Genomic DNA, 18,835 nt, shown 5'->3' with positions numbered 1-18,835 from the left:
TGGAGATAAACCATGTCCACATGAACCCCCGTGTCCAGAGCGTGCCTCCCACAAGGGGGGCAGGAGCAATCTCGAGGGGCAAACCAACACGGATCTATTGCTTTAAGATTTAAGGGTTAAATCTTGCATTGCAAAAGTTCTTTCAAAGACCCAAACCACCTGACACTGGCCACTAGTATTGAGACAGGGTTCAGCCGCAGATGATAGCGTGAAACCATCCCATGTTTGAAAGTAGATACACCCAATGTATAGGAACTGGCTAGACAATCAGCAGCCAAGCCTACAGGCTGTTATGGGTGCAGCGATTCCCTGTGTCTCCAGAAGGCTTCAAACATGGGATGGTTTCACGCTATCATTTGCGGCTGAACCCTGCCTCAAAAGGCCTTCTTTTCTTCTGAGGGACTACTCTTCAAGTATTTTGATGTATTCAAACTGATCTATGATCCCTGGTAGGGATGAGCTTCGAGTTCGAGTCGAACTCATGTTCGACTCGAACATTGGCTGTTCGCAAGTTCACCGAACAGCGAACAATTTGGGGTGTTCGCGGCAAATTCGAATGCCGCGGAACACCCTTTAAAAGTCTATGGGAGAAATCAAAAGTGCTAATTTTAAAGGCTAATATGCAAGTTATTGTCATAAAAAGTGTTTGGGGACCTGGGTCCTGCCCCAGGGGACATGGATCAATGCAAAAAAAAGTTTTAAAAACGGCCGTTTTTTCAGGAGCAGTGATTTTAATAATGCTTAAAGTCAATCAATAAAAGTGTAATATCCCTTTAAATTTCGTACCTGGGGGGTGTCTATAGTATGCCTGTAAAGGGGCGCATGTTTCCTGTGTTTAGAACAGTCTGACAGCAAAATGACATTTCGAAGGAAAAAACTCATTTAAAACTACCCGCGGCTATTGCATTGCCGACAATACACATAGAAGTTCATTGATAAAAACGGCATGGGAATTCCCCAAAGGGGAACCCCGAACCAAAATAAAAAAAAAAAAAATGACGTGGGAGTCCCCCTAAATTCCATACCAGGCCCTTCAGGTCTGATATGGATATTAAGGGGAACCCCGGCCAAAATTTAAAAAAAAAAATGACGTGGGGTTCCCCCTAAATTCCATACCAGACCCTTCAGGTCTGGTATGGATTTTAAGGGGAACCCCGCGCCAAAAAAAAAAAAAAAAAACGGCGTGGGGTCCCCCCAAAAATCCATACCAGACCCTTATCCGAGCACGCAACCTGGCAGGCCGCAGGAAAAGAGGGGGGGACGAGAGTGCGGCCCCCCCTCCCTCCTGAACCGTACCAGGTCACATGCCCTCAACATTGGGAGGGTGCTTTGGGGTAGCCCCCCAAAACACCTTGTCCCCATGTTGATGAGGACAAGGGCCTCATCCCCACAACCCTGGCCGGTGGTTGTGGGGGTCTGCGGGGGGGGCTTATCGGAATCTGGAAGCCCCCTTTAACAAGGTGACCCCCAGATCCCGGACCCCCCCCTGTGTGAAATGGTAAGGGGGTACTTATACCCCTACCATTTCACGAAAAAAGTATAAAAAATGTTAAAAATGACAAGAGACAGTTTTTGACAATTCCTTTATTTAAATGCTTCTTCTTTCTTCTATCTTCCTTCATCTTCTGGTTCTTCTGGCTCTTCTGGTTCTTCCTCCGGCGTTCTCGTCCAGCATCTCCTCTGCGGCGTCTTCTATCTTCTTCTCCTCGGGCCGCTCCGCACCCATGGCATGGGGGGGAGGCTCCCGCTCTTCTCTTCTTCTTTTCTTCTCTTCTTCTCTTCTTCATTTTCTTCTCCGGGCCGCTCCGCAATCCATGCTGGCATGGAGGGAGGCTCCCGCTGTGTGACGGCGCTCCTCGTCTGACAGTTCTTAAATAACGGGGGGGGGGGCCACCCGGTGACCCCGCCCCCCTCTGACGCACGGGACATGACGGGACTTCCCTGTGGCATTCCCCGTGACGTCACAGGGAAGTCCCGTCAAGTCACCGTGCGTCAGAGTGGGGCGGGGTCACCGGGTGGCCCCGCCCCCCCGTTATTTAAGAACTGTCAGACGAGGAGCGCCGTCACACAGCGGGAGCCTCCCTCCATGCCAGCATGGATTGCGGAGCGGCCCGGAGAAGAAAATGAAGAAGAGAAGAAGAGAAGAAAAGAAGAAGAGAAGAAGAGAAGAGCGGGAGCCTCCCCCCCATGCCATGGGTGCGGAGCGGCCCGAGGAGAAGAAGATAGAAGACGCCGCGGAGGAGATGCTGGACGAGAACGCCGGAGGAAGAACCAGAAGAACCAGAAGATGAAGGAAGATAGAAGAAAGAAGAAGCATTTAAATAAAGGAATTGTCAAAAACTGTCTCTTGTCATTTTTAACATTTTTGACACTTTTTTCGTGAAATGGTAGGGGTACTTATGTACCCCCTTACCATTTCACACAGGGGGGGGGCCGGGATCTGGGGGTCACCTTGTTAAAGGGGGCTTCCAGATTCCGATAAGCCCCCCGCCCGCAGACCCCCACAACCACCGGCCAGGGTTGTGGGGATGAGGCCCTTGTCCTCATCAACATGGGGACAAGGTGTTTTGGGGGGCTACCCCAAAGCACCCTCCCAATGTTGAGGGCATGTGGCCTGGTACGGTTCAGGAGGGAGGGGGGGCCGCACTCTCGTCCCCCCCTCTTTTCCTGCGGCCTGCCAGGTTGCGTGCTCGGATAAGGGTCTGGTATGGATCTTTGGGGGGACCCCACGCCATTTTTTTTTTTTTTTTTGGCGCGGGGTTTCCCTTAAAATCCATACCAGACCTGAAGGGTCTGGTATGGAATTTAGGGGGAACCCCACGTCATTTTTTTAAATTTTGGCCGGGGTTCCCCTTAAAATCCATACCAGACCTGAAGGGTCTGGTATGGAATTTAGGGGGACTCCCACGTCATTTTTTTTTTTTAATTTTGGTTTGGGGTTCCCCTTTGGGGAATTCCCATGCCGTTTTTATCAATGAACTTCTATGTGTATTGTCGGCAATGCAATAGCCGCGGGTAGTTTTAAATAAGTTTTTTCCTTCAAAATGTCATTTTGCTGTCAGACTGTTTTAAACACAGGAAACATGCGCCCCTTTACAGGCATACTATAGACACCCCCCCAGGTACGAAATTTAAAGGGATATTACGCTTTTATTGTTTGACTTTAAGCATTATTAAAATCACTGCTCCTGAAAAAACGGCCGTTTTTAAAACTTTTTTTTGCATTGATCCATGTCCCCTGGGGCAGGACCCAGGTCCCCAAACACTTTTTATGACAATAACTTGCATATAAGCCTTTAAAATTAGCACTTTTGTTTATTCATGTTCGTGTCCCATAGACTTTAACGGTGTTCGCGTGTTCGAACGAACTTTTTTCCTGTTCGCATGTTCTGGTGCGAACCGAACAGGGGGGTGTTCGGCTCATCCCTAATCCCTGGTATGTGATAAATAGGCCCAACACCATAGTATGAGAAACATCTCCATATCATGATGCTCGTGCCACCATGCTTCATTGTCTTCACAGTGTACTGAGGCTTGAATTCAGTGTTTTTTTCAACTGCCTGCAGTCCCTAGACCCAAAAAGATCAGTCTTGCTTTCATCAGTCCACAAAATGTTGTTCCATTTCTCTTTAGGCCACTCAATGTGTTTCTTTGGCAAATTGAAACCTCTTCTTCAGCACATGTCATTTTTTCAACAATGGGACTTTGCGGGGGCTTCTTGCCGATAGCTTGGCTTCACATAGGTGCCCTCTAATTGTTACAGTACTCTCAGGCCACTTAAACCTTCTTTGATCACCTAGGAGCTGATCATTGGCTGAGTCTTTGCTATTTTAGCTATTCTTCGATCCATTCAAATGGTAGTTTTCCATTTTCTTCTACGTCTTTCTGGTATTGGTTGCCATTTTAAAGTATCTGAGATCATTTTAGCTAAACACTTCTTTATATGGTTTCCCCTCTCCAATCAACTCTGGAATGACCCATTTTACTCAGAGAGAAATGCACTACACTCAGCATATACAACATTTGCTGCCTTTGTCCTTAAATAAGGGCCAGCTGTTTGACTCCTGTTGTTTCACAGACTGAATGACCTCACTAATTTAACTCCACACTGCACTTATTTTTAACGCGCCTCTTTCAATTAATGATTCAATTACACAGAATCAGCAGCATGCAGGTTGTGCCTGTTGGTTTTCTATTACTCTATATAGCACACTCCCTAAGGAGCCGCAAGTAGAAAGGGATCCTTCACCCTTCACAGCCAGGCACACCACATCTTCACAGCACACTTGAGTCAGAAGAACAGTCCAGTGCTTTGCTTTTATATTATTGAGGGGAATAAACTTGGATAGGGTTAGGGATATTATGGGATGCCTACTTGATCAAAGTAGAACTCTTCAGGAACACAACTATATACAGTCCGTATATACACTTCTCCTTCTACCTCCAGCACAATCTTGCTTGTAGAACTAAATCTCCCAGGACCAGCTGGCACTGTTTGGATGATCTAACAAAGGCTCAGTTAGACCGGTAGCAAATGCCCTTTACAGGCAGGGACCACAGGCCCCTTTGGTAGTGTAGCAAAAAGTTTCAGTGCTCAGCTGTTCTCCTTCTGTGGCTACTGATCCCAGCACCACCTCTTTAGGCACTGCCAACCCACCTGGCTGCAGCTGCCCTTTTCACTAGCCCTCCTGGCTGTCTTCCTCCCTGGAGATTTGCCCGGCAGTATTCTCTTGCTGTCCTTCTCCTGCTCCCATGCCTCTGGTCAGGACACCTCAGAGTGTCGTGAAGAGGGTCCCTTCCACACCCAAGCCCAGCCCGAGGTCACCTCCCCAGACTAGGGAGCACCCTCAAGGGCTACCGACAGCCTAACACTCCATCTTCCACCTGAACTCCTCTGCCCCCAGCTGGGCTGACCCTGAGTATTTGAGGGGGCCTGCCCCCTGCCAACCTATCTGTTGGGGATTGGTCAGGGCCCTCAGAATACTCCACGAAGCTCCTCCTTACTTCCACTCCCATTCTTCTAGAATCTTCTGCAAGTTTCTAGAAGTACAGGGGGGTCTCAGAGATGCTGCCTGTTAGTTATCCAGCCCTCCCTGAGTCCCTCAAACCCTGACCCAGAAAACAGACAGGCTTGGCTGCCAGCCAAACCTAAACAATTTATTCACTCTGTACAAACAATCTACTTCTAGCACACTAGAGGGTGCTACATCTACTACACCTACTAGTAAATTATTTGCCATGTAGAAATATAATTTATACCAAAAACAGTGATTGATCTGGTTAGTGATGTTGGACTGCTATTATTTTTAACATAACTGTACCTATTTTAAGCAGACCAAAAGACAGTAGATAAGAGAAGCTCTTTATTAGGGTCCATGTAACTGTATATACATTTATATACAGTATATATGTCAAAGTGTGTGTAGATTTGCTTTATTGGTTGATTAGCACAAGACAAAAAAAGAGGTTTCTTTATCATAGCAGCTGGATCCTCTTCCGTTATGCCGCAGTGCGCTGCCTTCAAAGATGTTTAATGTAGCAAACCGTCACAGTGCGCACACCTCGTCTCCTCACCGTACCCTGCAGTGAACAGGTTCTCTCTATGTCTTCACCTTCTCGGGAAGAACCTCAAAGCCTCAGGTAGCATGTCAGCCTTTCAAGTCTTTCAGGCTGCTAAAATCTTCAACTTCATTCGGGTGGAACTTAAAACACTCGACTGCCTTTACTGGAGCGAGATTTCCCAGATTTGCTATTTCTTTGATGTAAATAATTCCATCTATCTTCCTGCCACGGCTAAAATAAGAAAGAGAACAGCATTCAGATATACACATACAACAAATTGTTGGTGTAACACTGGTAGGGAAGGAAGAAGCGATGAGCCATATGCTGAATTCACTCTAAAGAAACAACTGCACTTGCTGCAAATATTAATCAATATTATACTGTAAATGTCACGTTTCTGTGGGTATGTAAGAGTGCCATGTATATAATACAATGAATGGTGGACAGTGAGTCAGAGTCACCAGTCCCTTTCAAAAGATGAACTTTTGAATACTTACTTGAATCTTGGTGTAATTTGTGTATTTTTTCCAGATCTGTGCAGTAATCCAGTGTGAGTCTTTGCCTCTGTGCAGGAGCTTCCTGTAGTAAAGACCAACCACTGCTGCTCTCTCTCCTTGCGCAAGATGACTGGTCTTGTCTCTGCCCTAACATCTTCCTGGGCTTCTGGACATGCCTAGGGAAGAGAAGTGTCTCTGCTTCTGTCCTTCAGCAGCTCAGACAGGTCACACTTTATGAGGCAGAGGTAACTGGGCAAGTAATTGCAGGTAGGAGGCTCATCACTATTTGAACTGGTGTGCTGGCAGCCAGGCTGGGGCATAATAGCACTTAAGCCAGCCATGGATTGCTGAACCAGCTGAGATTTGAACCATGTATGGGCAGGCTGAATGTACCCAAGTTGATTGATCAATCAACTTGGGTACAACCAGCCTGCCAAATTTTGCATGCAATTATTGCTAGGGGCTATTATATCCGGTAGCATTAATCACTATGTTCTCCAAGCGGAGGCGGCTTCCCCAACCCCCCAACCAGGAGAACACAATGTCACTGCAGGAAGGATTGCCCTGTCATCACTGTCTGTGTTGATGTGGGAATCGAGTGATTTTCTTTCCTGCTACCCGCGTTTGCGGGAAAGAAAATTGCTCCATCTATGGCGGCCCTTAGCTTCTCCAGAAAACCCAGCTACTGTGGGGAGCACCTCGCCAAATGCTACCAGAGTACTTAAGTTCCATGAGATGGCCTCCCTGTGTCCTTAGGCCTTGGATCCCTCCACTTGTGTTATTAGAGCTGGACTTCACTGAGAGGGACACTGTTTATGAGGATAAGTGAAAGTAGATGTGTTCTGTACTGTTTTACTGAAGTAGTGATTCTCTATACTAATTCTCTCAGGGAAATTCAATAAGGTGCTAATGACACTTTTCTGGCAGTATGACACCTTTTATGTGGCCTGTGACAGATTCAAAAACCCTTGCCACCAGTTTAGTAGTTTTACAGAAATGTGCAGCAGATTCATAGTTATTCATAGCACCACCTTTACAAAGTGGCGCTATGGCTGCTCTAGATTTTTTTTAAAAATGTAATTCCTCCAGTTAGTAGGTAACAAAAATGGAGATAATTAAGACCAACTGGATGTACAGAGATAGGCAGAGTGCCTGTCTCTGTACGCTGTGTAGCAGGGCAGCATGTTTGCTACCACTAACTCCTCCCCTCCTCATCTGTCACTGGTTGTAAAGGATGCTCTCTGCTTCATAGCCGACGGGCTCCTAGCAGTCAGTGACACTGACAGGAGCAGGATCCTAAGTGGGAAGCTGAAGGACTAGTTCCCCATCAGGTCCACTGTTGCAATTGACGGAAGGCAGTAGGCAGAACAAATAGCCAATAGCTGGCTGTCTATTTGCTAAGAAATCTATCTGCTCACTGCTTGTTGTCAGTCAGAAAGGGAGTGGACCTTAGGGGGAACTAATGTCTGCAAATTCCCATCAGGCCTCCTGCCTGTATTACAGCTGCAGTGGCATGGAGGGAGCTCAGCTGCACTGAGGCCAAAGTGTCCGTATGAACACTTCGGCTTTAGTGCACCTCCACATGTGGTGCTTGCCACAATATTTGCCCCATACTGCTCATGTACCCATGTAATACTTTATATACTGGACTTGCAAATATGCAGGAATATTACTCTACACATACAAAAGTACTACTACTACAAACACATAGTATGTTACACACTAAGGAGTAAAAATCAAAAACTCCCCAAAAACCCTGGTTGGATAGTTACAGGAATGTAAAGGTTTATGTCATTTCTGTTTTCCTATACATGTGTTCCATTTTACATACTAAACAACATTCCCAAAATGTTATTATTGATATTATTTGTATTTCTTGGAAGATTTTCGATATAATCTTCCAAGAAATGCAGACCAAGAAAATGTAAATATGCCATTTAATATGTATTCGCTGGTAACTCCCCTCCCCCAGGTGGTGAAGACAGAGCTAAATGTGGAAATCCCCAACTTCTGTATTTCAGATGCTTGTAGCAATTGGCTGGGGAACTCCAAACTACTGATTTCCATCTCCTTGTACTTAAACCTGGAGTGCTAATGAATCGGATCTATTTTTGTCTCCTTCCGAGACACTCAGCGGTTGAGTCTTAAAAGGCAACTCCAGCCAAGCCACTAAGTAAACAATTAAACACAGTATACAGGAGCTGTTTTGTCTTGAAAAAGGCGTGTAAAGTCAATTATTTCTGTGATCTACTACTGCATTGCTATAGAAGAATGAAAAGGTTGACTACAAAGAAAGAGCAAACTCATTAAAATCTGCCCCACCTGCAATTCAGCTAATCTGCTTCCCTGATCCACTTTTTAATAAACTAACCTCAGACACTGTCAACGTTCTCCACAGCGAGCTTAAAAACTACGGCCCTGATTCACTAAGCTTAAGATCCAAAATGTAATGATATCAAAACGAATAACTTCATTAACACATTATCTCCTACAAAACTCCACATTTTTCATGTGTTAAAATAAATGCTTTACCACTTAAGGACCGAGCCTCTTTCTGAGATTTGTTGTTTACAAGTTAAAAACATTTTTTTTTGCTAGACAATTCTTTAGAACCCCCAAACATTATACATTTTTTTTTTCTAACACCCTAGAGAATAAAATGGCAGTTGTTGTTGTGCAATACTTTCTGTTACAACGTATATGTGCAGCGGTCTTACAAGCGTACTTTTAAAAAAAAAATACACTTTTGTGAATTAATAAAATAAGACAACAGTAAAGTTAGTCCAATTTTTTTTTTTATTGTGAAAGATAATGTTACGCCGAGTAAATTGATACCCAACATGTCACGCTTCAAAATTGCGCCCGCTCGTGGAATGGCGACAAACTTTTACCCTTAAAAATCTCCATAGGCGATGTTAAAAAAATTCTACAGGTTGCATATTTTGAGTTACAGAGGAGATCTAGGGCTAGAATTATTGCTGTCGCTCTACCGATCGTGCCGATACCGCACATGTGTGGTTTGAACACCATTTTCATATGTGGGCGCTACTCATATATGCGGTTCCTTCTGCATGCAAGCTCGTCGGGACGAGGCACGTTTAAAATTTTTTTTTTCTTATTTATTTTACCTTTTATTTTTATTTTTTTTACACTGTTCTTTAAAAAATGTGTCACTTTTATTCCTATTACAAGGAATGTAAACATCCCTTGTAAAAAAAGCATGACAGGACCTCTTAAATATAAGATCTGGGGTCAAAAAGACCTCAAATCTCATATTTACACTAAAATGCAATAAAAAAAAATTGTCATTTAAAAACATACATAAAAAATGGCCCTTTAAGAGCTATGGGCGGAAGTGACGTTTTGACGTCGCTTACGCCATGCATTGATATGGAGATGGGTGGGGGCCATCTTCCCCTCACTCGTCTCCGTGTCACACAAGAGAGAAGATCCGATCGCCTCCGCCGCTGTCGACGGCTCTGGTAAACGGCAAAGGGCACCGGAGCACGACGGGGGGACCCTCTATCCCGCCGCCGATAAAAGTGATCTCGCAGTGAATCCACCGCAGAGACCACTTTTATCTTGAATCTTGAGCTGACAGTTTTTTTTTTTATTTCAACCCAAAAACTAGTAGTGTGTACAAGGCTTAAAGAGGAAGTAAACTCTTCTAAAAAAAAAACCCAAAAAAGACAACCTGCAAGACAAAAGCATAATGATCTAGTATGCATAGCATTATGTATTACTTACCTCAGATTGAAGCCCCCAAAGCCGTTCTCGTCTCCCCCTCCGGCCGCCGATATGTCGTCCCGGAGTTACTTCCGGGTATCGCAGCTCCGGCGCTGTGATTGGCTGGGGTCGCGATGGCGTCACTCCCGCGCATGCGTGCCGGAAACGCCGGTAACGGCACGCAGACTGATGCAGCGGCACATAGGTGCCATTGCGTCAGTTTGCTCTAGTGCGCATGTGCCAATGTCATCGGCACATGCAGGGGACAGGGGATATCTCCTAAACCATGCAGGTTTAGGAGATATCCTGGTTAGCTACAGGTAAGGCTTACCTGTAGCATAACGGTTAAAAATAGGGTTTACAACCACTTTCAGGTGCGCACGCTGAGAAATTAGAGTGAGCTAATTTGCAGAGAAAGCGCATCCATTTATCAAGTACAAAATAATTCACTTGTGACAGCATCGGAATGTTAAAATTCTAGTGAATCAGTTTTAGTTATAAAGAGTTAGAATGCAAAATAGGTCAAAATAAGACATGCAAACTCTTTTCAACCTTTAGTGAATTGTGTGTGTTGCATCACGTTGTCAGTGCATTCCCGAAGATGGGGCGCACTACTGGGGGAAAAATTGAAGTAAAGGGCTGGAGAACTCTTAATATTATATACATTATTTGGGCTTCAGCAACATAAAGCTGCCCCCTATTTGTTCCAGTTGCTGGAACAGTTTTTTTGTGGACTATTATACCTAAAATGCTTACTACTGAGGTCCTCCAAACTTTTTTGACCTGAACACCATTCTAGAAAGATGTCCATGTGAAAATATCATTTGAGTGTTCAGGTGAAAATGTTTAACAAAGTTGGGTAATACTTTTCTCTTTTCTCCAGCTTCTATTTCCATGTGTTGTGCTCAGGACTGGGATTAGAGCAGCAGTGGTTAGCACTGGCAGGGAAGAGGTGAATGAAAGAGAAACGTTATTATTTCTAAGGGGCTCCCCCACTGTGTTGTTCATCTACCCTATACTTATGATAAAAATGATTTTTAAGGGGCTTCCCAACTGTGTTGCTCCTCTATCCTATACTTATGATATGTATATGTGTGGTGGTTGCAATTGTATATGTATGACTATGTAAGTGCAACTCAGGGGAGAATCCTGGAGAATGTTTTAGCACATGCTATGATATTGGACTGTGAATTTGTTTTCTGTTCAATCTCAGAGTGGTATACCTCTATCCCTGAAGAAGAACAGATTGAAATGATGGAAGGGATTTGAAACCTGTTGGTTTACACAGGAAATGGCCTTCTATGAGTACATGAATACTAGTTATAAGTCTGATCTGTGTTGAAATGGGACTACCACCTATGTGATATGTACTTATGAATCAGCCAATTTTGGATTGTGACATTTTTCTGCAATGCATATTATAATCTTTCATCTATATATATATATAGAGAGAGAGAGAGAGAGAGAGAGAGAGAGAGAGAGAGAGAAAGAAAGGTTGGTTACATTGGTGATCACGAACTTCATCAAGGAGAAGCTTTTTCTCCTGAAGTGCCGTACCCATAAAAAGTGCTATCCATGGCCCTAGCTGCTTGTTCAGAAGAAGGGGTGGTATTCACCCAAGTACTTAATAGGAATTCCATATATAAAACTATGTTCTCATGCCATGTAAGCATACAGTGCTCTGTGACAGTGGTTGACATTAAAGTGGACATTAAAACGGTTTCATAAAGGCTGTGAGGTTGGCTAACTCATGATAATAACTTCCTTGGGCAACTTAGCATTTAGTGATCAGAAAGCAGATATTTCTTATTCTTTTACAGATGCTCCACAACTGATGTAAAGAGGAGAATAAAGCCCCCCCCCCAATACTTGTGATGATGATAAGAACTAAGCATAGCAGGCAAGTTTTTTTCATAGCCTCCTTCCTCCTCATTATCACTCCAGCACATAACAGAGAAATATTGACCAGAGGAGGACTGGCCCCCATTGACATAAGCAGCAGCTGATAACGGTCCCTGTGTGTTTGACTGTGAACTGGACTAATAATGTGTTAGTTTAACTTCTATTATCGGGAAGACATTTCAGGGCTTTGCAAGGGACTATATAAAAAAGTACGTGATGGAAAAAATAGCATAAGTGACTTTCAGCATGGCTATATCAAAAAAGGAAATTGTCAAACAAATCTATTTTACTTTTTTTTTTTAGAATATAAGCAGAAAATTGGACTAGGTGTCTGTAAATGTAGTAGATCAAGACTAATAGAAAGCATTTGACATGGTTCCTTAAAGACGCCAATTGTATAAATTGAGATCTAATGGTTTAGAAAATACAAAATGCAAATGAGCAAAAAGTTGGCTTAAAGACCACATCAAGAGGGTCATAGTCAATGATTCATGCACTGAATGGTCTAGGGTTGTAAGTGGTGCTCCTCAAGGTTCAGTCTAGATACTATTCATTTTTACCTTGCTTCTAAATTATATAGAGTTTGGGACTGGGAATAAAAGTAGTGTTTCTGTGACTGAAGATGACAAAAAGCTACCAATAGTAGATTGTAGTTGAATTTTTCACAACAATTTTGTTGTAGTTACTACCTGTGTTGATTGATGTGTGTGTGTATAATTTTTATGCTGGAAAATATTTTTCATTGTTGACTAAAATAATGAAACAGCAGGTTCAAGAAGACCTGCAGCCAAAACTTTTTTTACAGATTGAGGTAGGTTAGTACTTCTATGACATGTTTCACGTTGATAATTGATGTAACGTTATTTTTCTTCCGATGTGTGATAAGACACCTAGCTAACAGGTGGGAAGCTTCACTTTCGTCTTTCACTGCGTGCGCTGCTAGTAATACGGAGTCATGTCAGAGCTTACTGAGTTTTTCAAAGAGGGCAAATTGTTGGTGCCTGCTTACCTGATGCCTCCGTGACTAAATTTGCCAATTTATTTGAGGAGTCATGTGGTACAGTGGTACAGTATCAAGGGTTATGGCAGCATATACAGTTTCTGGGAAAACGTTGTCTGATAGACATAAGCCAACTGACCGTAAGAGACAAAAGGACATGTGCAGGATTGTGAGTCGGAATAAGAAAAACCTGCTGCAAAAGTGACTGCAGAGCTCAACCTCAGTCTTCCAAAGCCTGTGTCCACAAAAAACAGACAGGAGGCGGAGGGAACTCCATAAGCAAAACATTCATGGGCATCCAGCAATTGTCAAACCACTAGTGACTGATATTAATGCTCAGAAGAGGAGATAGTGGTGCAACACCCATAAATCGTGGACTATCGATCAATGGAAGACTATAATATGGTCCACTGAATCGAGCTTCACACTGTTCTTACCCACCGGACGTGTTTACGTGTGGTGCACACAGTCCCAAGCTTATGACCAGGATTGTCTTGTGCCAACGGTAAAGCATGCTGGTGGCGAAATCATGATTTGCGATATCTTGGTATTCTGCAGGCCCCATCATCACCTTGAAAGGAAGAGTCACTGCCAGCGATTATGTGCAAATTTTGGCTGACGATGTGCATACATTGTTTCCCAAAGACAGCGCCATTTACCAAGACCATAATGCTCAGATTCACACAGTTGATGTTGTCAAATCATGGTTTGAAGAGCATGCAGACAAAGTCTCACCCCTTCTCTTTAGTCACCGGACCTCAATATCATGGAGCCACTATGGTCAATTTTGGAGAACAAGGTTTGGGCTTGTTTTCCACCTCTGGCATCTCTGCAAGAACTGGAATGATTTTTGCATGAAGAGTGGTATCAGTATTGATATTACCACCATCCAAGACTTGTATTTGTTAATTCCCAGGGGAATTCAGGCCGTCTTGGATGCCAAAGCGGTCCAACACCATATTAGGTAATAATTTCATTTTTTTATCTGGTGTTTCCATAATTTTGTCCAACCCCTGTATATTCTTTAAAAAACTGATATTAACCTAGTGGTCACCAGCAGAGACATAGACAAATCTGGGCTAGAGTTCCTTTTTACCACAGTTGAAATTTTTTTTAGCATATGCTAATCCATTGTGAACCAATATTATATGCAGTGCAAATGCAAACACCATAAATCAAAGTGACCATAAAATGTCAGTGGATTCAGAGATAAAGTACTGATCTTTCATCCAAAATTGTGTTCATCCATTCTACTCTACTGTAAAAGTGAATACATGGAAGAAACACCCTGCAGTCCATGCTCCACACCCTGTGCCACACAGGATCCTTACCAGATATGCTTGCTATCTATAAAAAAAATGATCAAATAACGCATGTAGAGTTAAATTCTCATCATCCAGGAGGTGCCGACCTCAAAACATCCAGAAAGCTTTCTCAGATTTCCCCCGCATACAATACCACATAAAAGAAAGAGCAACACCTATAGGGTAATAAAGTTAAATCCCAGTCAAATATTTTGAACAAAAAGTATGCACTCACAATATAAATCAGTAAAATACTTCAATACCGCAATTGTAATCACCCGATCGGTAAGACACTCCATCATTTACGGTAGAATGTTGCGCAATGTTGTCACATCCAATATCCCCGCCCTATGTGTTTTGTCATAGAAAATGTCATCAGGGGGAGTGGCCATTCCCAGCCTTTCCATGTGTTCCTGTTCGTTTTATGTTTACTTTGCTATGTTAGAAGGTTCTTAGAGAGACTGAGAAGGCTTTTTTCCCTGAAATGCTTTTACACTTGCAAGTATAATCCAAAAAACAATCTCTGTGACCTGCCAGCCTGGAATAAATTACATTGAATTTTGCTCTTCTTGGTGAGTAGACACTGCCTGTGGCTCTTCTTGAGTCATCAAGCTGGCATACTGTCCACACAGACTGGGTCTTAAACAGTATGTCTTTAGCATAATGTGGCATTTGAAACTGAACATATTTGGAGTTGAGGGTGTTTGAAGCATATGTGCAGGACAGGCTTGAAATTATCCTTAGGCCCCTTTCACATGTGCGGATCTGTATCCAGCCATTCGCTTGCTCAGCAGGGATCAATCCTTTGATCCCCACTGAGCCGGTGGATGACAAGTCCGTCTCTGCACACTGTGCAGAAACAAACCTGTCAGCTCTCCGCTCTCCTCTGTAGGGGGATCGGATGAAAGTGGACCTCATGTCCGTTTTCATACGATCCGCCAGACAGATGGAAAATAGGGTTTCCATTTGCCTGGATTTAGCGGATCGGATCGGGGAGGATCGGATGTCAGCGGACATCCATAGAGATGTATGGAGTGACCGTTCAGGTCCGCTTGAAAGAACTAACAGGCGGATCTCAACGGTCCGCACGTGTGAAAGGGCCCTAAATCTCCTTACTCTGACTCTCAGGAATGAGAAAAAACAAACTCCATCTTATACCAACTCTAGTAATTTTTTGAAGTACTGTGCATGATAACATTACTATTCACTGGCTCGTAAATATGGTAAAAGAGCATAAAAGAAGCTAGGACATGTGACCCAGCACAACTTAACAAATCGCTGCCTCATGTAAACTGGTCCAATCAGTGTTGAGGTGAGAGTAATCAGTCCAGTACTTACCACTATTTGAAATCCCTTTTTCTAAAGTAGAATTGCTCCACAGTGCCAGCAGCTACAGAGGGTAGTGAGGGTTTGCGTTATTTACTGTTTTGTTAAGAATATTTTAAAAATGTTATGTATATAGCCGGCCACACCTCTACTGTACCTTTCATCGGTTTAAAAACATAATACAACCATCACTTTCAGCTTTCCCAGACACATAGCACATTTCATGATCTTAAGCAGTGAGAGTGATTATTCTCTACTTGCTTTAAACAGATTTTACCTTTTCCCCGAGCATGGGGCAAATAAAAAAAAAAACATTTCAGGTAATTACACTCACTCTAATTGATCCAATGAGTATGAGTGGGGAGTTGGTCTTACATGAGAACCTCTCAGTTTGCCTTCAATGGAAAATGTGACAGCGTATCTTTAAAACAGAACGCCAGGCAAAAATAACAAGATAAAAATGAATATAGCCCATTAAAAGATAAAATAATGAAAACAGTTTTTGTCATTGGTACTAGCAGAAACAATTCACAGAATGAATAATACAATGTCCCATGCTAAGATGGTAGCCATCGATCAAAATCAAATTCCAAAATTTGAAAAACTTTGGCATCCTTGGATAAAACAACAGTTCCTGTCAAACTTCAATGACTCTGTCCTGTTGCCATGGTAACAGATTAAATGACTTACAGAGACACCCATTCTAAGGCTTCAAAGAGAACTAAAAAGAATAATAAACTGATGAGCGGGACAACCTTGTGGACCATACCTCTGCCTTTCAACCCTTTTTCTTCTTTCTCTTTCCTTTTCTCCACCTTACGATTAAAGCTCATTATCAGAATTTATTTAACCTATATACACTCTACTTGTAAACAATATGTATAGTAGGTATAAATCATTTAAATACCTACAAAAGTAACTAAGGAAATGATATATATCTTTAATTTAGGTTTACGTGAACCCAATGTTTAATATTTGAAATTTCATGATATTTACCTATATAAACCCTACTGAAAAACAATGAGCTTACTTTATAGATCCTTGTAAACTTACTTTATGTATCTTTATAACATTGTATACTCAATAAACTTCTTTTGACAAGGAAAACAGTTTTTGCTGAAATTTTTACTTTCAATCCAGAAGTTTTCCCCTGCGGTATTTTTTTTTTGCCACTAGATGTCCTCAGTCATATAGCAAGCATCATTCCACCCTCTTTCTCTGAGCCCAGGTCATCCTGGACCCACTCCAGCCTATGGCTGGAGAGTGAAAGTAAATACAGCATTGTGATGAGCTCCTCTCTTTTTCTCTTCCTATCAGCATGATTCTTTTCCACACATGAACTGATTGGCTTCTTGTGCTGCTTCTTTTTTTACACTCAAGCACTGCTATTAGGTCAAATTCATGTACTTGCATTTAAAAAACACACCGTATTTAATTATGTATTAATGATTATCTATCTGCATTTGTGTGTCTTTTATATCTGCCTAGCCTTCAGTTTTAAGGCACCAATGACCATTTGGTATGGAAGATCCTACTGGCTCTTGGTTACTATCTAAAGGCTCTTACAGAGAGTTGAGGATGGTTGGCCATACAAGCGTAAGTCAATGACCCTACAGCATTTAAGTCAATGAACCTACAGCATTTAGGCCAGCTGCCATCTCTGTAAACATAAATGGTCTCAATGTGCAAAACTATCCTATGGAGAGGTGTGGGGGCCACATTGCAGTCACCCCGAGACAGGCTTATCAGAAGGAAAATAGGAGTAATCAGTCAAAGGTCTTCAAGATCCACAAATGGCTGGATTAGAAGGCAACATAGCCATCTAATGTCTATGGGCAATTAAAAGGGTATTACCCAAACAATATTATTTTTTAAAATGAGGCATTACTGTATGTTCCTTATTTTTCTCCCCTTACATCCCTTAGTTTTTACCTGTTGATTCAGCCAATTTGTTCCTGCATAGCGCTGACAATCCTGCAAGTCTCTTGCTGAAATTACAGTAGTGTTGTCAGCCCTCTGCACAAGTGGTCACACAGAGATGAGGTTGGGCATCACCTCCCTTGATGTATATCCAGCTCAAACTTATTGTAGTTACAAGTCATAGACATTAACCACCAATATTTTGGGGACATATGGGTCCCCTTTCTAATAGGGTCATACAGGGGATGCATGTTACTTAAAATATTGGTGGAAAATGTTGCTGACTGATGGCATGTGACTGGTATGTGCAATCAATAGCATCAGCATGTTGTCCGTTCTTTGTTTATTACATTTTAAAAGGTACAACTACATGCAGGACTTAGTCAAGATATGTGTGTGTGTGTGGATTTGTGCATATAAATCAGTAAATAGTTACAACTGTAATTCTTCCCCTTTTGATTCAAGTATACAGTTAACAATAAATACTAAAAACAAAATACTGTACATATACCATATTTATCGGCATATAACACGCACAGGCGTATAACACGCACATTCATTTTAAGAGGGAAGTTTCAGGAAAAAACTTAAATTTTAAATAAGGAACTTTGAAGCAAAATAAGGGTCAGTGCCCATTTGCAGCCTCACCATTGCCATCAATGCAGCCTGATTAATGCCCACCTGCAGCCTCACAAGTGCCATCAATGCAGCCTTATTAGTCCACATCAATAGAGCCTCACCATTGCCATCAATGCAGCAGCCTCACCATTGCCATCAATGCAGCAGCCTCGCCATTGCCATCAATGCAGCAGCCTGGCCATTGCCATCTATTGACTTCCTATTACAGAGGCCGCCAAGTAAACAGGAGATTCTCACTGTATGTAATCTGATGGCACTCGTCCCCCCCCCCCCCCCCCCCGTTGCCTCCGAGGCAGCTGAAATTGGAGTATTGGCGTATAACACGCACACGCTATTTGCACCCGATTTTCATGGTGAAAAAGTGAGTGTTATACGCCAATAAATATATACCACAGACCCCAGACCGGTCTGGCAGTTTTGTCCCAGGTTTTATTCCCTATGAAGTACATGGCAGCCAAGCACACAACAGCTCCACAGTCTCACAAGTTTAATGCTGATTAAACTTAGGGTGCAAGGTGGGCCTTGGAATGATCCAAATTTAGTGCAAAATACACTCTCTGTCTATAACTGGACCCTTCAGGGTGAACCCCCTTTGTGGCTAGCAAAAGACATACAGCTCAGGAAGCTCCAATGTATGAGCAATCCTAAGCCAGCAACTCTGGAATAGTCTCTCCAAGGGTTCACAAGGACAGTCGCCAGAGTCTCTCTCTTTCTCAGGCCTTTACACTCTGTGTCCTGTTTACTTGGATGTATTCTGTACCCACTAGATTCTGTATTGTGAGCCTCCAGGCCAACTCTAGAAATGGGTCCTTCAGCTCTCCCTGAGCTGGGACGACGATGGCTTCCTGCAAACTCCATCTAAGTGACCCAGAGGGCCACAGACCTTCAGGATGGGTCTTCTCCCCCAGGAAAAAAAGCCCTGCTGTTTCAGGCCCCAGCCTATTTATACACCCCTCAAT

The sequence above is a fragment of the Aquarana catesbeiana genome, linkage group LG02, assembly GCF_042186555.1.
Source record: "Aquarana catesbeiana isolate 2022-GZ linkage group LG02, ASM4218655v1, whole genome shotgun sequence".
NCBI classification, from domain to species: Eukaryota; Metazoa; Chordata; class Amphibia; order Anura; family Ranidae; genus Aquarana; species Aquarana catesbeiana.
Note: the sequence above shows the minus strand (reverse complement) of the source record.